Source organism: Anabrus simplex, chromosome 1 (genome assembly GCF_040414725.1).
Source record: "Anabrus simplex isolate iqAnaSimp1 chromosome 1, ASM4041472v1, whole genome shotgun sequence".
Lineage (NCBI taxonomy): Eukaryota > Metazoa > Arthropoda > Insecta > Orthoptera > Tettigoniidae > Anabrus > Anabrus simplex.
This window is the reverse complement of record NC_090265.1, coordinates 10,790,530-10,807,838: the sequence shown is the minus strand read 5'-3', so window position 1 is coordinate 10,807,838 and position 17,309 is coordinate 10,790,530.

Genomic DNA, 17,309 nt, shown 5'->3' with positions numbered 1-17,309 from the left:
CAAAGGTTTCGGAAAATACGACGACATCATCCAAGTAGTGATATAAGTACTCAAATTTGATGTCAGAAAAGACCCTATCTAGTAGCCTAGTGAGCACAGCTGCCCCCGTGGGGAGCCCGAAAGGCACGCGGTTGTATTCGTATAAGTTCCAGTCCGTGGCAAACGCTGTAAGATGTTTAGACTCTTCGGCAAGGGGAATTTGATTATAGGCCTGATTCAAGTCCAAGATGGTGAAGAACTTGGCCTTACGAAACCATGAAAAGCAAGAATGAAGGTCGGGAAGGGGCACAGATTGCAACACCACCTTCCGATTGAGAGCCCTGTAATCAATGACAGGCCTGAAGCCTCCTTGGGGTTTCGGGACTAGAAAAATAGGCGAAGAATACGCTGACTTAGAGGGCCTAATAATACCATCCTTCAACATCTGATCGATGATTTCTTTCAGAGCCTTCATTTTAGGTGGAGATAGCCTATACGGTGGAAAACGGACAGGAATCGAATCCGTAACCTCAATTTTGTATTCAATAAGGTCAGTAACACCAAGAGTATCAGAGAACACCTCGGGAAACGACTGACACAGTTTCCGAATACTATCAGCCTGCTCCTCAGGTAGATGTCTAAGGTCTAACAACATCTCATCCTGGGTAGGCGAAATAGATGAACATGATACAGAATTACACTTTAACAAGGGAATTCTACAATTGGACGCAAATTTGAATGTGCACGACCTACTCTGGAGATCGAGCACAAGACCAGTGTGAGAAATGAAGTCCGCTCCCAATATGATGGGGCAAGACAAACGCTTGGCCACAAACAATTTGATCTTCCATGTAAATTTAAAAACCCGAATTTTGACATGTAAGGAACCTAGAATTTCTAATGGAGATGAATTAGCCGAAACATATTTAACAGGAGATGAGTCATAGTCAGGGAGTTTACAAACAGATTTCAATTTAGAATACCAATCAGCCGAAATAATGGAACAAACACTGCCTGAATCTAAGAGAGCTGTTATAGGCTCGTTATTTACCTCAATCTTAAGAAAAGGAACAGGTGCGGGGGTATCCGCCGCAATCCTAAGACATTCTTTAGGGCATTCAAAAGATGAACTTGAAGGCTGATCGTTCTCTGCATTTACAATCTGTTTACTAGGGGCTGAGTCTCGGGAAGATGGATTAGTCGACTCAACCGAAGCCACTAGTCACTTTTTATTATTGGCATAGATGGAATTTGCACCAGAAGTTGAGCAGGAGGGGGTGCTATTTGAGTTTGGGCAATTCTTGGCGATATGTGAGAAGGCCCCACACTTAAAACAGCCTTGTGATGACCCTGCTCCATTCCTTGTCCCACTTGATTTGATCAGAGGACACTTATTCCGCAGATGGTCAGGCGACCCGCACGCATAACATTTACGGGGATTGACTGGTCGGCGAGGTGGAGGCCGAGTGTTACTAAAAGAAGGCGGGGGTTCTTTTGCCACGCGCAAGGAATCGGCATACCTAACTCCTTCCGCAGAGACGGCTAATGCTTCCAGTTCAGAGAAGGTTTGCGGGCACGCCGCGAAACACAAATATGACCTGTAGGATGGCGAAATACCTTCTACAATAGCCTGTACAATTTGATCCTCAGGGAAGTGAAGAGCAAACACCCTAGTATAAAACTTAATGTCCTGTATGAAATCAGCCAAGTTTTCATCCAAACGCTGTACACGATAATAGTACTTCTGAATAAGGGAGGACCTGGCCCTAGCCGGGATGAAGTTAGCTAGCAAATGGGCATGGAAATCCTCAATAGATGATTGCTCGGCAATGGCTCTAACTATTTTGTCAGATAGAACACCAATAGCATAAGGATAGATAATTTGCAAAATTTGACATGGGGAGAGAGAAAACACAAGGGCATGATCCTGAAATTCCACTAGAAATCTTAAAAATGAAATTACGTCACTGGTGGTGTTTACGGAAAACTTAGAGATACCCCTAAGCAACATTGCCAATGGATGAGGCAAGCTGCTGAACCCAGGTGACATAGTCGTTAAAGGTTTCAATGGCAAAGAAGTTAATTCAGAGCGGATGTTACTCAATGACGCACGGCGTTCAGATTCGTTGTTCGATGGGGCAGAGATAGTTTGAGCAGCAACGGTTATCCTATTGCCTTCTCCCTTAGCAGGTTCTTCCTCACTACTTACATTCACAATGGTGGGCTGATCAGATTTGGGGGGAACTTCGCCGGTTAGCAATTGAGTGACCTTATTAGACAATTCAGAAATAGTTTCAAAGAGCGTATTAGCTTGCTTCCTCTGAACGTCATTCACCTTCAGAGACAACAGATCATTAACTCTATTTGAAAAGTGATATAATCTGCCTTGCACACGCTTAATTTGGTTAGGAGACGGATCATTTTCATCAAAAAAACTAACTACGGAAGCTAGCCCAGTAATATTCTCCGTGATCGTGGAAAGAGAGTCGTCAATTTCTTTCTCTCCCAAATTGGGGATGGAAATGGGCAAATCAAGGGACTCTCTAAGCTTGTTAGTGTCTATTGCAACCGTGCCTCCAGATTGAACATTTCTGATAGTTAACTCGTATATCAACTCCTCTTTGCGCAAGTAGTTAAGGAGGAGATCATCGCGAGGGCCGGGCATGATGACAGAACAATTTTGAAAAACTCAAAAAATTCCAGCAACTGAGAAAATTATTAGAGTTCGAATCAAAGCAATGTTTAGCCGTCAAAAGGGGCTAAATTGAGACCCATTCAACCACGCTCTGCTACCACTTCTTACGGAGATATCCGTGGTAGGTAGAGGTGAAAGAAGGTGCGGGTGTGAATGGGTTTCAAGCTACGAAATTAACGTGCAATGTAAAATTAATTTAAAATTTAACTAGGTTATATTTTCTTTTCAAAAACAAGAGATAACAATCATAACAGGTACAGAGTAGCAAAAATGTAGGTACAATATTACTGGATTCGGGCTCAGTGCCCTTACTTCATAACTCTTGGGCAATCAGCCCCGCCTAACTCCAAAAAATAGTTTTAGCCAAGGGGCAGAAAACCCCATTCATGCCCAGGAGCACTGGCTCCAAACATTACACATAAAGCCTGCACGAGGCATACAGAAACAAATTTCAAAGAGCGATCCGCTCTCAAAATTGTAAGCCTATCACAAGGCCACACCAAACTCTACCTTCAAGCTGTCCTTCTAAGGACGTATTCACAGGGGTAAAATACCCAACCTACGGAGGTCTATTACATGAAAAGAAGGTTGATTACATGACCTCTAAAATAACAATTTGAGAGGAGGCGATCTTGCACTCCTAATACACTTTGTTTTTAAAACCTAATCTGGCTCTGGGCCGCTAACGCAAGGGCTAATCCCATACTACAGAGGTGACTTAGAGAAGAACGCTTTACATTACATAAACGAAGAATAGTTTGAGAAAATAAGTTCACCTCAAAACAAATGTGAGTGGGAGCTCGAGAGGGTTAGCACTCTCTATCCCAATATGTAGCTTTACAAGAAAAGATGAAAAGAGTAATTACATTTTAGGAAAAGGTTACATGATGGAAATGCTTCGAACCCGCCGCGAGTGTTAAACTGCCGACCTAGCAAGAAAAGAAATTATTAATAGGCCATTACCTGGTGTTGAACGGCTGAAGAAGAAAGAGGCGCTTCCCGCCTCCTGCTATGTACTTAATACACTGAAAGATGGAACAGAAGTGGCCCGGAGACCCTAAAATCAGCAGTTTATATACTCTCGCGGAAGTTTCTAGGCGTTAGGGGAAAGAAAACACCCGCCCACAATGTTTTTATTGGATAGGATCCCACAATCGATTCAAGTTGGGGGAAGATACATCTGATTGGATAGAAATTAATTTAAGAAATTCGGGATTGGCTACATGCAAAACAAGGAGAAAGAGAGGGGTATACAGCCAACATAAACAATGGCAGAAAGAAATTTAACAAAGAACAAACATTTGAAATAAAAATTTCTTCAACAAAATAGTTCTTTGACTCCGCACTAGGTTGCACTATTGTTGATCTTCAGTAGTGTCCTCTAGAAGAGAAAGTTCACACTTCTTACTTCAAGCGAAACAAAAACACATCAAAAGTGACACAGTTCAAAAACTCAAAATTTTCCACGTGGTGACATCTTCTGAGAAAGTAGAGAATTAATAGAATAGATAAAGTTCAACCTTCCTCCAGAAGAGGAGTTTCAACTGGCGCAACTTTTAAATAAATGGTGTAGAGGTGTACCGCCCGGTACAAATGCATTACATTTTTGCTTTAGCATTCCTGCCTGAACTTTTACAGTTAGATTTGTCTTTTTTCTCATTTAAGAAACATTGTATCATCATATTAAGACACTAGTCAATAAAAATATCAGCACATTCCTTACACGCATGATGCAATGAATTAACATTTAAAAGCTGGACAATTTTCCTCTTAACATGAAGCCTACTAACAGAAAGAAAATCTATAAAATCCCGGCTTTAATCTGAGAAGAAGGATAAAAGAAGGAAAAGTATGAAAATATTGTCGATAGTGATGCTTTGAGGAATATTTACTTACAATTAGAGTAAAAATGTAACATTCCCTTGGGTGTATAGTCGAGGATTTTTAAAGTCGTTGGCCTGGAAATGATCTGAACAGATCTTATAATTCTTATAAAAGCGTAACGTCCCTTCTTTGTCGTAAACCTTATCCAAGTCACTTCTGTGATATTTCAAAACCCCCAGATCACACCTGCAACAACACATCGGTATTGAAGGTTAACTGCTGCACTATACAATAAAATATGCGTATTATATTTTAAGCCAGTTAAAATATGGGTCGAGAAGGTCAGAAGATTACGTAGTACTATAAAAATCTCTTTGTCACTGGAAGAATATATATGCAAACACAATAGTACTTATATTTTCTTGTCACGAGGGAAGCGAAAGAAAGGCAGCGCATTCTTCTCTACTTCATAGTTACTGCAGCCAAACACAGCACATACCTTTCCCCTCATGTTGAGAGGAGATATCACGCTACTGTTTAATTATGTCAACTCACTGGAAACGTATAAATAACACCAAAAACTTCACACACAAATACAAGTGCTCTTATGACAGAATCAGTAGTTCTCAGGTCAGTCCTCTAGAGAGAGCTCTAATAGCTGTCCCTCGACATCTCGCTGAGTGTCTCTACTGTATTTGGACACATCTAGCGGCTGGCAGCGGTGAGTACTGGGGGTGGGGCACCACATCACTATTCCTAAAGCTGATGGCTTATCAAGCACATCCGGATCTTTGCAGTGCTTTGAGTGTCCGTCGATTATAACCGATTCCTGTCCTGTGGTTTGTAACGGTTTAGGTTATCAAGGAATAATGAAAATACCTCAGTAGACATATACACTGTTTCAGACATTTTAACAACTGATCCACTGGGCATTCCTTTTGAGTAAGTGTCTCTTTGCCTTACCCCTTTCATTCTAACAAAGGGTGGGTAGCATATCCAACAGCATTACCACACAACATTACTGTTACCGTAGATCCCTTTTCTGCCGTGCTGCTGTGGAGTATGTTTTCCTTTCCTTTTTCACTTATAATCTTCCCTGCTTTAATATGAGCTGAACACCAGTTTCATCGGCACCAGGCTCTTGCAAAACCCAGTCATAACCATCCATTGCCTTTTGTTTATTAAATTTATTTTTCACACCATTCCCCTGAGCGAAACTAAATGCACGTTCTCTTAAGTCGGTTACTTACTTGTGACCGGCTCCTCACTTTCATCTATCCTATCCGACCTCCCTTGGTCAACTCTTGTTCTTTTCAGACCCCGATGGTGTTACATATGGAGGCCTAGGGAGTCTTTCATTTTCATGCCCTTCGTGGCCCTTGTCTTCCTTTGACCGCTACCTTCATTTTTCGAAGTGTCGGACCCCTTCCATTTTTTCTCTCTGGTTGGTTGCCTAGTTGTACTTCCTCTTAAATGCATAATCACCACCACCTCGTAAGTCGGTTACGGCAAGTCCAAAGCCTTTAGAATCGAGAAGAACAACATGGTTGACTAACTGGTCCTCCGTAGCTTTGTCCATTGTTGCTCCTTTTCCCAGTTGTATTCTGGATCTCAGTGTATTCCTTGGAACACTGAAATACTTCGCAACTGTTGCCAAAGGAGTTCCATTTTCTTTCACGTCCTTAATAACAGCAGCCATATATTCTGCATTACATCGTCCAAGCAGACCTTCGTACACATATTTCCGCGGCATCCTCCGCCTATATCCCCCTGTGGGTGGGGGCGGTAGAATAACACCCACGGTATTCCCTGTCCGTCGTAAGAGGCGACTAAGAGGGGCCCCAGGGGATCTGAACTTTGGAGCGTGGGTTGGCGACCACGGGGCCCTCAGCTGAGTCCTGGCATTGCTTCCACTTACTTGTGCCAGGCTCCTCACTTTCATCTATCCTATCCGACCTCCCTTGGTCAACTCTTGCTCTTTTCCGACCCCGACGCTATTAGGTTTGCGAGGGCTAGGGAGTCTTTCATTTTCACGCCCTTCGTGGCCGTTGTCATCCTCTGGCCGATACCTTCATTTTTCGAAGTGTCGGACCCCTTCCATTTTTCCTCTCTGATTAGTGTTATATAGAGGATGGTTGCCTAGTTGTACTTCCTCTTAAAGCAATAATCACCACCACCACCACTCCTCCGCCTATAACCAGTAAGATGCAAAACTATTAACGCGAAACTGCTACTTAATCATCAGTCTCCAACCTTCGTAATTTACGTTTAACTAAACAAACCAATACAAACATTATAATAAAATCGCATTACGAAAAGACGATGTCGAAAACGAGTGCCTAGTGATAGTCCAGTCCTTGCACCAAACGGAAAGGGCACATGCGCGAACTTTCTCCTCTTCTTCTTTCGGTGACACATCTCCTTCCCCACTCCCAGGGTTACAAGCTAGAAATTTAAGGAGGAAATACCTGTAGCTTTATGTATGCCTATACTGATAATTAGCATCGCATTTCTTCAAAATATTCGCTAATTAATCAACTTTCTTATAAGATCGATACGATTTCTAATTTTATATATTATTATATAGTCTTTGAAATACTTCAAAATAATAATGCTGTAGTAAGTTTACATTTAGTTCCCCTCTCCTCAAAACCTAAAATAGCAACTGTTTGGACGCGTAAATATATTTTCCTACGCGTTCTAGGCCAGTCATTAGTAGATATGACGAGTGAGAGATAGTCTCCCCCTGTGGGTGGGGGTGGTAGAGTGGCACCCACGGTATCCCCTGCCTGTCGTAAGAGGCGACTAAAAGGGGCCCCAGGAGCTCTGAACTTTGGAGCGTGGGTTGGCGACCACGGGGCCCTCAGCTGAGTCCTGGCATTGTTTCCACTTACTTGTGCCAGGCTCCTCACTTTCATCTATCCTATCTGACCTCCCTTGGTCAACTCTTGTTCTTTTCCGACCCCGACGCTATTAGGTTTGCGAGGGCTAGGGAGTCTTTCATTTTCACGCCCTTCGTGGCCCTTGTCTTACTTTGGCCGATATCTTCATTTTTCGAAGTGTCGGATCCCTTCCATTTTCCCTCTGATTAGTGTTATTAAAGAGGATGGTTGCCCAGTTGTACTTCTTCTTAAAACAATAATCACCACCACCACCACCTGAGAGATAGTCGTAGATTGCTTTTAGCGAGAAGTGGCAATTGTGATTACATAATGTTTAAGAGTTCGGAGTGTGACCGGCAGTAAGAATACACCCGAAGTTTACGCAGACATATTAAAAAGTGAGTAAATTAGATAAAATGTAAGGGAGACGGACAACATCGGTGTAATTTGTGTGACAAACTATTTGCTGACTTCTCAGGTCTTAGACAGCATCAACGAAGGATCCGTCAATCGCTACTTCCCTCGTTGGTGATTAAGAAATTGAATAGTTGTATTTGCGATTTTACATCACCTACAGATAGAAACATGGTTCAACATCTCAGATTTTGGTCCCTGAAAAGAAACCGTAGAAAATCAAACGATTTTTCCTTCATAAGGTGCACAGCTGTAAAACACGCGTAGATGGAGCAAAATTATACATTTACCACTGCCTTCGTTCCGGGACACATAATTTTCGAAAACTATGGGTAAAAGAAGAGGCGAAAGTTTGGGCATGCGCTCTCTCTGTTTGGCGCAAGGACTGGACTACCACTAGACACTCGTATGTCGAAATCTCCCAGCTTCTCGTGTCTGGATGCGCTTAAGAACAGTTGGTTGATGAGAGAGCTCTTGCATTACTGTAGTGATAAAGTAGTTAAAACCAACTGAATTAGCTTAATTGTTTGTATTTGTGATTCATTTAGTGCTATTTATATAGTGGTGTTTAATGCTTGTTGGTAGAAATTGGGAGTAGTGATATTTATTTAAATTTTACAACAAGTAATTTAGTTGGTCTTCAGTAAATTACGTTTTCTAGGTTAAGTAGGCTGGCTAGGTGTACCTTGTTTCGAATTTAAGTTTAGGAAATACTTTAGGTAATAATATTAACTTTAAACATATTTGTAAATATCTGTAAATATCTTACAAAGGCAGATTATCATAAGGAATAGTACCGTAACTTCCGCCGAAACTTCTCCGGTATTTCGTATAGATGTCCGTTCAAACTATCGCGAAGGTAATAATTTACTATATTAAAAAACACGATACGCCTGTAAACATTCATTTAAAAAGTAGTTAAAGAGATTACACGGTAATAGTTAACAGTCATTGTATTGTTATTGATTACTGTCGCTCTTAATATTCAAATATTGCATTGTTGGCTACAGTAGTGAACAAAGGGTGTAGTGTCGTCAAGTAAATATAAATAAAAATCAGCTGATCTTTTATTCCAATCACTTGTAGTTCTGAGTAGGTAGTTAAAGTATCCGTTAATTTATATTTCGCTCCCTCAATCTTTCACTATTTATGAGCGGTTAGCTAATAATAATAAAGTTAATATATCCCAGTAATTGCATTTCAAGTCCCTGGAGTAGTAGGAGTAATTTTGACAGAATTATTTGAGAAATTATTGTAGACAACATCGTATTTTTCAGTCGGCCTAATTAAGGACACTTTTATTCTCCGGCCCGTGGAGTGGGGAAAATAATACTAATACACCAGCTGTAATAACCACATAACCACATTTCAGGTCATAATTGTAGTGAAGATAAGGTATAATATATTAGATAGTATCTTGCCAGTTATATTCGTGTTTTTCTTCGTGTACGGCAATCCTTTCGATACTTAAGCATTTAACCAAACGCAAGGTCTCATTTCTATTAGAGCGTAGTAGTGTACCGTTCCCGTCTAAAATGCAGTCTTCAGTCAATACTGATCTGCATTTAGGGCAGTCGCCCAGGTGGCAGATTCCCTATCTGTTGCTTTCCTAGCCTTTTCCGAAATGATTTCAAAGAAATTGGAAATTTATTGAACATCTCCCTTGGTAAGTTATTCCAATCCCTAACTCCCCTTCCTATAAATGAATATTTGCCCCAGTTTGTCCTCTTGAATTCCAACTTTATCTTCATATTGTGATCTTTCCTACTTTTATAGACGCCATTCAAACCTATTCGTCTACTAATGTCATTCCACGCCATCTCTCCGCTGACAGCTCGGAACATACCACTTAGTCGAGCACCTCTTCTTCTTTCTCTCAATTCTTCCCAACCCAAACATTGCAACATTTTTGTAACGCTACTCTTTTGTCTGAAATCACCCAGAACAAATCGAGCTGCTTTTCTTTGGATTTTTTCCAGTTCTTGAATCAGGTAATCCTGGTGAGGGTCCCATACACTGGAACCATACTCTAGTTGGGGTCTTACCAGAGACTTATATGCACTCTCCTTTACATCCTGGTACTACAACCCCTAAACACCCTCATAACCATGTGCAGAGATCGGTACCCTTTATTTACAATCCCATTTATGTGATTACCCCAGTGAAGATCTTTCCTTATATTAACACCTAGATACTTACAATGATCCCCAAAAGGAACTTTCACCCCATCAACGCAGTAATTAAAACTGAGAGGACTTTTCCTATTTGTAAAACTCACAACCTGACTTTTAGCCCCGTTTATCAACATACCATTGCCTGCTGTCCATCTCACAATATTTTCGAGGTCACGTTGCAGTTGCTCACAATCTTGTATCTTATTTATCACTCTATAGAGAATAACATCATGCGCAAGAAGCCTTACCTCCGATTCCACTCCTTTACTCATATCATTTATATATATAAGAAAACATAAAGGTCGGATAACACTGCCCTCAGGAACTCCCCTCTCAACTATTACAGGGTCAGACAAAGCTTCACCTACTCTAACTCTCTGAGATCTATTTTCTAGAAATATAGCAACCCATTCAGTCACTCTTTTGTCTAGTCCAATTGCACTCATTTTTGCCAGTAGTCTCCCATGATCCACCCTATCAAATGCTTTAGACATGTCAATCGCGATACAGTCCATTTGACCTCCAGAATCCAAGATATCTGCTATATCTTGCTGGAATCCTACAAGTTGAGCTTCAGTGGAATAACCTTTCCTAAAACCGAATTGCCTTCTATCGAACCAGTTATTAATTTCACAAACATGTCTAATATAATCAGAAAGAATGCCTTCCCAAAGCTTACATACAATGCATGTCAAACTTACTGGCCTGTAATTTTCAGCTTTATGTCTATCACCCTTTCCTTTATACACAGGGGCTACTATAGCAACTCTCCATTCATCTGGTATAGCTCCTTCGGCCAAACAATAATCAAATAAGTACTTCAGATATGGTACTATATCCCAACCCATTGTCTTTAGTATATCCCCAGAAATCCCCCCCTGTGGGTGGGGGGCGGTAGAATAACACCCACGGTATCCCCTGCCTGTCGTAAGAGGCGACTAAAAGGGGCCTCAGGGACTCTGAACTTTGGAGCGTGGGTTGGCGACCACGGGGCCCTCAGCTGAGTCCTGGCATTGCTTCCACTTACTTGTGCCAAGCTCCTCACTTTTATCTATCCTATCCGACCTCCCTTGGTCAACTCTTGTTCTTTTCAGACCCCGACGCTATTAGGTTTGCGAGGGCTAGGGAGTCTTTCATTTTCATGCCCTTCGTAGCCCTTGTCTTCCTTTGGCCGATATCTTCATTTTTCGAAGTGTCGGACCCCTTCCATTATTTCACTCTGATTAGTGTTATATAGAGGATGGTTGCCTAGTTGTACTTCCTCTTAAAAAAATAATCACCACCACCACCACTCCCCAGAAATCTGATCAATTCCAGCCGCTTTTCTAGTTTTCAACTTTTGTATCTTATTGTAAATGTCATTGTTATCATACGTAAATTTTATTACTTCTTTGGCCTTAGTCTCTTCCTCTATCTCGACATTATCCTTGTAACCAACAATCTTTACATACTGCTGACTGAATACTTCTGCCTTTTGAAGATCCTCACATACACACTCCCCTTGTTCATTAATTATTCCTGGAATGTCCTTCTTGGAACCTGTTTCTGCCTTAAAATACCTGTACATACCCTTCCATTTTTCACTAAAATTTGTATGACTGCCAATTATGCTTGCCATCATGTTATCCTTAGCTGCCTTCTTTGCTAGATTCAATTTTCTAGTAAGTTCCTTCAATTTCTCCTTACTTCCACAGCCATTTCTAACTCTATTTCTTTCCAGTCTGCACCTCCTTCTTAGTCTCTTTATTTCTCTATTATAATAAGGTGGGTCTTTACCATTCCTTACCACCCTTAAAGGTACAAACCTGTTTTCGCAATCCTCAACAATTTCTTTAAACCCATCCCAGAGTCTGTTTACATTTTTATTTACCGTTTTCCACCGATCATAGTTACGTTTTAGAAACTGCCTCATACCTGCTTTATCAGCCATATGGTACTGCCTAACAGTCTTACTTTTAAGACCTTCCTTTCTATCACATTTATTTTTAACTACCACAAAAACAGCTTCATGATCACTAATACCATCTATTACTTCAGTTTCCCTATAGAGCTCATCTGGTTTTATCAGCACCACATCCAGCATATTTTTCCCTCTGGTTGGCTCCATCACTTTCTGAATCAGCTGTCCTTCCCATATTAACTTATTTGCCATTTGTTGGTCATGCTTCCTGTCGTTCGCATTTCCTTCCCAATTGACATCTGGCAAATTCAGATCTCCCGCTACAATCACATTTCTTTCCATGTCGTTTCCCACATAGCTGACTATCCTATCAAATAATTCCGAATCCGCATCAGTGCTACCCTTTCCCGAACTGTACACTCCAAATATATCAAGTTGCCTATTATCTTTAGAAATGAGCCTTACACCTAGAATTTCATGTGTCTCATCTTTAACTTTTTCGTAGCTTACAAATTCCTCTTTCACCAGAATGAAAACTCCCCCTCCCACCTTTCCTATCCTATCTCTACGATACACACTCCAGTGCCGTGAGAAAATTTCTGCATCCATTATATCATTTCTCAGCCATGATTCAACTCCTATTACAATATCTGGTAAATATATATCTATTAAATTACTTAATTCTATTCCTTTCTTTACAATACTTCTACAGTTCAACACTAACAATTTTATGTCATCCTTACTTGATTTCCAGTTCCCTGTTCCCTTATCACCGCTCCCTAGGCCATCCCGTTTCCCTGAATGTACCTCCCTATTACCCTTCCAAACAAATTTGCTAACTTATACGTACCACTGCGGTTTAAATGAAGGCCATCCGAGCGCAGATCCCTTTCTCCTACCCACCCATTAGGATCTAGAAATTTCACTCCCAGTTTCCCACATACCCACTCCATAGTCTCATTTAAATCCCCAATAACCCTCCAGTCAGTATCCCTCCTACACAGTATTCCACTAATAACAATCTCCGCTTTCTTAAACTTCACCCGTGCTGCATTTACCAGATCCCACACATCTCCAACTATGTTGGTACTTATATCAGCTTGCCTTACGTTGTTGGTACCAACGTGAAACACTACCACCTTCTCCTTCCCCTCCTCCCTCTCTTCTACTTTCCTCAACATCTGCCTCAACCTAATTCCTGGATAACATTCTACCCTGGTTCCCTTTCCTTCACACACTTTCCCCACGTGTCTAACGATGGAATCCCCCATGACCAGAGCCTCAACCCTACCCACCTCATTTGATCCCCTCCCCTCCTGGTCAGCCCTATCTTGATAGCTGCAGAAGCTACTTCCTCCTCCCTTTTTTCCTTCCCATGACCCCGTTCCACCTGTCTTTTCCTATCCTCTATTCTACATTTCCCTTTCCTACCTTTTCCCTTCCTCCTACTTCCACGCATCTCAGCAACAGTTCCCTGTCCCTCATCTTCCCTCTGTTGTTCTACCTGGAGTGACTCGTACCGATTTCGCACAGACACCTGTCCTGAATTCTGATCCTGAATAGAGCCCTTGGCCTGCAATCTCCTTCCCCTTAGAACATTAGACCACCTGTCTTCTACAACTCCTCCCTTTCCTTCCCCTCCCTCTTGTACACCTACTGTAACCTGTACATTGTTTGAGGGAGTCCTATCTTCCTTCCCGTCTTCTGTGAGAATCCTAATTATCTCCCTCAAACTTTCCAACTCCTCCCTCATACCCCTCAATGCCTCACCACACCCACAATAAGTACACTCGCGCTCCTTAGCCATTCTTTACGGGGGGGGGGGAAATTTTAAATTAAAAAAATAAAATAACTTATTTGCAAAAAAAAATTAATGAACGGAGGGATATATTGTCTGGGATAGTACACAACAATAAGGTAATTAATATACGACTACACTACAATACTACTTAGTCGTGCTCTATTATTATTTTTTTAATTTTTTTATCCTACAACCCCTAACAGGATAAAAGCTGCTGTTAATTACTGAATATCGAAAGTAATACACAAGAACTACACAATTCCAAACTGCAATTAAGCCTATCCTAATTTCAACAATATTTTAGTAAGAGTTTCTACGGATACCTCTACCACACCAGTACTACACAAATATTTTACAATAATAAAATAAGCACAGTAAATTCTAATAGGATATTACTCGTATACTACTGTACAGTACACTACAGTAATTTTTAAACTACTTTCAGACGTATCCTAATTACGATACCGGTACCGTATCGTATGTCACTACTAAGCACAATAGAAATGAAATTTGCAAGAACTACTGTACTCAAAGATTACCAACGAAGCTAAATGCTTAGACAAACTATTATTAGTATTACGGTCTAATAGATATACACGAAAGATAACACGAATATAGCACGCAAGATACGGCACTATCTAAATGTACTGTATCTATACTACAATGTATCTACACTACACTACACTGCGTTTGGTTAAATGCTTAAGTATCAAAAGGATTGCCGTACACGAAGAAAAACACGAATATAACTGGCAAGATACTATCTAATATATTATACCTTATCTTCACTACAATTCTACTGAAATGTGGTTATGTGATTATTACAGCTGGTGGATTACTATTATTTTCCCTACTCCACGGGACGGAGAAAAAAAAAGTGTCCTTAATTAGGCCTACTGAAAAATACGAGGTTGTCTACAATAATTTCTCAAATATTTCTATCAAAACTACTACTACTACTACTACTACTACTCCATGGACTTGAACTGCAATTACTGGGATATATGAACTTTATTATTATTAGCAAACCGCTCATAAATACTGGAAGATCGAGGGAGCGAAATATAAATTACGGTTACTAACTACCTACTCAGAAGTACAAATGAATGGAATACAAGGTCAGCTGATTTTTATTTATATTTACTTGACTACACTACACCGCTTGTTCACGACTGTAGCCAACAATGCAATATTTGAATATGAGGAGCGACAATAATCAATAACAATACGACTGTTAAATATTACCGTGTAATCTCTTTAACTTCTTTTTAAATGGAAGTTTACAGGCGTATCGTGTTTTTTAATGTAGTAAATTATTACCTTCGCGATAGTTTGAACGTATATCTATACGAAATACCGGAGAAGTTGCTGCAGAAGTTACGGTACTATTCCTTATGATAATCTGCCTTTGTAAGTACAACCAACGAATCTACAGATATTTACAAATATTTTTAAAGTTAATATTGTTACCTAAAGTATTACCTAAACCTAAATTCGAAACAAGGTGCACCTAGCTAGCCTACTTAACCTAGAAAACGTAATTTACTGAAGACCAACTGAATTACTTGTTACAAAATTTAAATAATTATTACTACTCCCAATTTCTACCAACAAGCACTAAACACCACTATATAAACAGCACTATATGAATCAGATATACACAAAATTAAGCTATTTCAATAGGTTTTCACTACTTTATCACTACAATAATGCAAGAGCTCTCTCAACAGCCAACCGTTCTCAAGCGCATCCAACAATGCAACCCATTCGGAGAGCTGCGTGTTCGGTTCGAAAAAAATATGATCGGGGCAAAAATAAATTAAATATCTCAGGATAAAATATACCATGGGTATGTGGACGGGAAACAGTAACATAATTCCGAAATAAAATTCAAAATAAGAGGTAAGATTAATTTATTATCAGAGAAAGCATTAGTGGAAATCGAAATAAACAAATTAATATGAAAACGAAAAAAAAATGGCTCAAATAAATGCCAGAAATTTCAATATGTGCCGTACACATAATTAGCACAACATTTTTTACATGTTACAAAAGGACGGGCAATGTCCCGTTTTTAAAATAAAAAATAATATTTACAAAATTAAAAAACAACAGCCTGGAGAAGAATGCACACTTCGCATCGAGTCAACGCAGTTTAGTTCATCTTATCGAATCCTGACGGATATCGTTCAATATACGGTTATAGGTCATATCGCGACAGAATAAAATTATGCTAAATCCGATCCATAATCAAAAATGATATATACAACACTTATCAACAAATCAATGTTTCAGTGTCCTAACTTATAGCTACACTGAATTTACTAACAGACCGCTCTGTTACAAATTGGATGGCTTGAAAGCCTACTTCCTAAATAAAATGAGCCCGGCCTCATATTTAAGAACAAGTCTTTATCAACGATGACAATGACATGATCAGCAATAAAACATGTATCACAATTCAATAAAAACAAAACACTTCGAAGAAACCTGTAAAATTCATGCAAATAAAATAAACAAAACAACTGTGTATCCATTATCTGAAATACAAGCAATAAAATGCTAAAGTCCTTCATATTGAAAAGAACACGGAACTCTTGGCTCAGCTATCCATGTGTTGGTCTTTCTCTTGACACGCTGCATTATAACTCAAGTGACACTTCTAATAACCCAGCTATGAAGCATCCTGCCTCGCAAGAAAAAGAAACTAACTACTTGGATTGGTAACTCCTGCCTGAGAAATTCTAATATATCTGGGGACATAAATTAGCACTGCCATTCACTTCTCTGTTCATTAAACTAACACAAGGCCTCGAACTCAACTTAAGGCATCAACACACATTCATATGACCTTAAATACATATTCCAATTTAACACGGCTATGATACGTCATACGGCACATCTGGCTTAACACTTCGGGGTCCATGAGTTCGACCCTTATAGTATCAATAAACATTCAAGGCAAATCAAGCCTCTCTCGCTTAACATGCAGCTAACACCAATATATTTCCCCTTTTTTTAATATACCAGGCACCCATGTCCAGTATTAACACACATTGTAATCTCAGTATCTGGCTAATCTTGCCTTTTTCTCGTAAATTCATAACACAATACCAAATACCTAGTCTTCTTTGCCAATCTAAAAGATACTAGTTCAACGGTGCACTTTAACGCTGGTTACAACTGCCATCCACTCTTATAAACATGCTACATGCTTTTAAAGAAAGAAATGTTCCCTACTGAAGTTTATTCCAAAACAAGCTTTAGGCTGTGCAGCCTTCTTAATAAAAGAGTCTAGATCTTGTTAGAAAAAAATTGGAATACATAGTCACCTCTTGACATACATATCCTCATCTACACCTAATAATTTCCCCCTTTCCCATCTAATAAAAAGGAAATAAAATAATATGTAAGAAACAGGGTTTAAACATGCATCTTCCCTGAAACATGACATTAATCTATAATAAGAAAACATAGCTCAGCCACAAAAGGACTGGCATTTATAGCTAAATTACTCTAGGATCGAATTAGCCTAATTTCTTCTATCTAAACATGCCTAGAAGGTTTTAAAATGAACTTCTGTTTGTCTCAGCTTCTTCATGGTTCCAGGCCGCTGTGTCTACAAGATTAAGCCATTATA